Raw genomic sequence first — 4,080 nt, forward strand, 5'->3', positions numbered from 1 at the left:
TAAATAAATCATTCACAAACGGACACTTATTTTGACTGTTATCTTAAGATTCAAGTTGTCTAAATTCCTCTTAACCAATTTAAGAAAGAGAACCTATCAAAAAAAATTTAAGAAAGATAAAACTAGCTAAGTGCATAAATTAACAATTATGAGAAAAATATCTTATGAATGACAATCTTAAATAAAATGATACATAACATAGATAGTTATTCTATAAAAATTTAAAAGAAAAAAAAAGGTGGCTATTAGATTTTTACGTAGGTAATGCCACATAAGTGACACTTTACAATAAAATTTGTAGTATATTAATACTTTTAAACTTACTCTTTTTTCTGGTAAAATTAAAATTACTCTTTGTTGAGCTTGGAGAGGTGATGGCCCAAATATTCGAATCTCGAGTTGGAATCACCAATGTTAAGGACCCACCGCTGATATGCTTCAAGGAATTAGGTCCAAGTCCAATAAGATCAATATAAGGACAAGATGACCAAAAAAAATACTAATAATTAAATCAGTCCCTGTCTGTACAAGCACTTCAGTCTTCAAGATTATTGTATTATTTTTTTTTAAATGGTCTCCATCTATGAAGTTTGCTGATAATTTTTTATCATTAAATTAAGATACTAAATAATTTTTAATATTATTATTCATAGTTATTAGTTGCTCCTTTATATAATTTTTCAAAGCAATGTTACCACTGACCTACAAGTGATTATTCAGAAAATGGGAAAAAAGAGAGAAAAAAAAAAAAAAAAATTGGGCTGCTGCTCATTGCACATCTTCTCCATCTATGATAATGATACACAGTACAAGTTTTGTTTCTTAGTCTCTTTTTATTTTTCACATTTTCCAATTACTTTTTTACTTTGATTTATCATTTCAATCTCAAGTCTCAACTTTCACCCCCACCAAAAAGAATCTCTTACTTTTTGAGAGATTCTTTACCCAACTTGTTTTATTTATAAGAACAAAATGAAAATGTGACCATATATCGAACTATATAGCAGACGTCAGACCATTAATAAAGAGGTAAATGACACACAAACAGATAATCTTTTCTGATTTTTTTTTTTTTAAAATCTAAAAAAACAAAGGGCAGCGTCAGACTACACTGAGAGGACAAAATTTTTTTCCTATTCATGAAGTGTCATTGACACTCGTATAAGTGGTATCTGACACTATTTTGTAATAATAATAATAATAATTTGGTAAAGCATCTCAAGTGGGACTGGGAGGACGAAAAGTTGTAATTACCCAATTATAAAAAAATAAAAATAAACATACACTAACTGTTTTCATAATTTTATTCACAATTTTTTTTAATGTTCCTGTAACCATATTATATAGCTAACACTCTTTTATTTATAAGTGGCATCTAACACTAATTTTTTTCAAAAAACAAAAAAACAAAAATATTCATCTAATTTTGCATCATATGTCTTAAATTATTTATTTTTAGAGAGTTTTATTTCTTAGTTTTGGAGCTAAATGTGGGATCACATCATAAATATTCATCCAAGTTATTAAGTACAAAAACCAAATAATTTAGAATTAATGAACTGTAAAAATAAAAAATAAAAAAAAGTGTTTCACAATATCAAAAATTAAGAATTAATAAAAAAAATTAAATATAGACAATTTACATTTTTATCTAATAATATTCTTACAAGATTTTTTTAAAGAGTTATCAAAATATAAGAATAATTATATATCAATAGTATTTAAGTTATATATATAAGAATTATACTATGCATCTTAATGTGTTTCTTTTAAGTATATTCATGTATATGCATGAGGTTGCAAGCTAGTTTTAAATAATGTTACACTACTGATATTTTTTAATTGGATGTGAATTTTGATAAATCCATCATTGAGTTACATTATATTTCTCCCTACTTTCAAATTTTCAAGGTGATCAAAGATTAATAGTCATGTCATCAATTAATTGTTTAAATTTAAATTTTTGTAGTTTAAAATAATATATAAAAGATGAGTTTATGGATTAAATGGTAAATAACATCTAATTGATATAAAAATTAGCATGAATGTTAAAAACATATAGAATGTGTAATACAACGGTGAGATTTTCAATATATATATATATATATATATATATATATATATATATATATATATATATATATATGTTAGGTTCAAGTTATACCTAGTGTAATTCTAAGTAATATTACATCAACCAATAATTTATTATAAAATTCATATTTTAAAATTTTCACTATTGAATTATATGTTCTATATGTTCTTAACATTCATACCAATTTTCAATTCAATTGGATGCTATTTACTATTTAATCTATAAACTCATCTTTTATGTATTATTTTAAAATACAAAAACTTGAATTTACACAATTGATTGATGACATAACTATTAATCTTTTATCACCTTAATATTTTGCAAGCATGAAGAATATACGAAGATAATATAATCTAACGGTAAATTTGTCAAAATTTGTATCCAATTAAAAAATATTTAGTAATATAACAAATGTAACTTCAACCTAACCATTTATATATGTGTATATATATAAAGAGATACTAATGTATTATGTGCATTATAAGCTAGTAATATACTAAAAAGTCTAAAAGCATAACTTCTCCGCTATTAAAATCTAAAAATTCTTCTCCACTTAGGCTTGAATTTTTTATGGATTTATATTTTTGTTAGATCATTGCATTATGTATAGTGCATGATTGTTATCAGAATAAAGCTGGTACGTTATGCGCCCCACGCATGAAAGATTTTTCCTACCAGAATTACCTTTTGCATGTACGAGTTTACGACTACCAAGGAATCTTAGACAAACATGGACAAAGTTTTATACTAATAAACAAGGAACTTTCTCTATCTTATTACATATTCGTTTGGTATTCCACAGTTCGGTAGCTTATGCATAGTCTCATAAAAAATATAGCTTTTGATAATTTTATTGTGTGTAAAGAGGATGAAAAACATGAGACAGATCTTTCCTCCGTCCTATGAGGACGGAGTGGAAGTAGACGGATTAATACCATGGGAATGCATATAGGACGGTGCCGATCATTGAGTATCCGTCCGATAATTGATTGATTATAAATCCTTAGTTGTTTGTCACACAATGTGTTTGACTTGGCTTTGCTTTATCTCCACGCAAGCGTGTACACCTGGAGTTCTTGCGTTACACGTTTGACTATAATAAGAAAACTCCTATATGGAAAAGAGCTCAAGAAGGAAGTAGAATCCTAAAAGGAAAGGAAATTCTACGCCAATATAAATACCCCAGAAATCCTAGCATCAAGGTACGCATAATTATGTCGACTCTGGCACTCTAGGGTTGTAAAAAAAAAAGACTAACTTGACCTTCGGAGGGTTTTTGGCCGGCACCACACCGGTGCTCTCTTTTAGGTCCTCTATTTTCTTTTTGCAGGCATTGCTTCGAGTTTGAGGAGTGCTTGCAGCTTACTGGTGATTTATTCGGCATCATCAGTTGGTGCCGTCTGTGGGAATTTTCAATTATTTCAGCCTTGCTCTATTCCTGAGACAAAAAGTTGCATAGTACTCACTCGATCGATGGCAACAAACAACAATCAAGGCGACGAACCGCACGCCACAGCTCTAGAGAGGCAGGTCCAAATGCTTGCAACGGCGGTTGAGCGTCTCACCAAGCAGAATCATGATTTGGAAGAACAGTTGCGACAAAGGACTGCACACCCAAGTGCACTAGAGGAAGACCAGGAGGGTACTAATCCAGAAGGAAGGAACGTGGAAGGACCTGAGGGCAGCAACGCTCCGACTAGACCGGAGCGGCAAAAGACCAACCGACCATCCGTCTCGGACACCTTGCCGACTCATATCGCTGCTGAGATGCAGGAGATGAGGGAACGTATGGATGTGATGATGAACGCCCTTAGAGGACGAGTATCCAGCGACCTGGACGACCTAGTCCATAGGACGGATTCGCCTTTCACAGTGCTCGTGAATTCTTGCCCTCTTCCTCCAAAGTTTCGCATGCCTCACGTGGAGAATTACGATGGATCCAAGGACCCATTGGATCACTTGGAATCCTTCAGAACCCTAATGCATCT

The sequence above is a fragment of the Castanea sativa genome, chromosome 10, assembly GCF_040712315.1.
Source record: "Castanea sativa cultivar Marrone di Chiusa Pesio chromosome 10, ASM4071231v1".
Taxonomy (NCBI): Eukaryota; Viridiplantae; Streptophyta; class Magnoliopsida; order Fagales; family Fagaceae; genus Castanea; species Castanea sativa.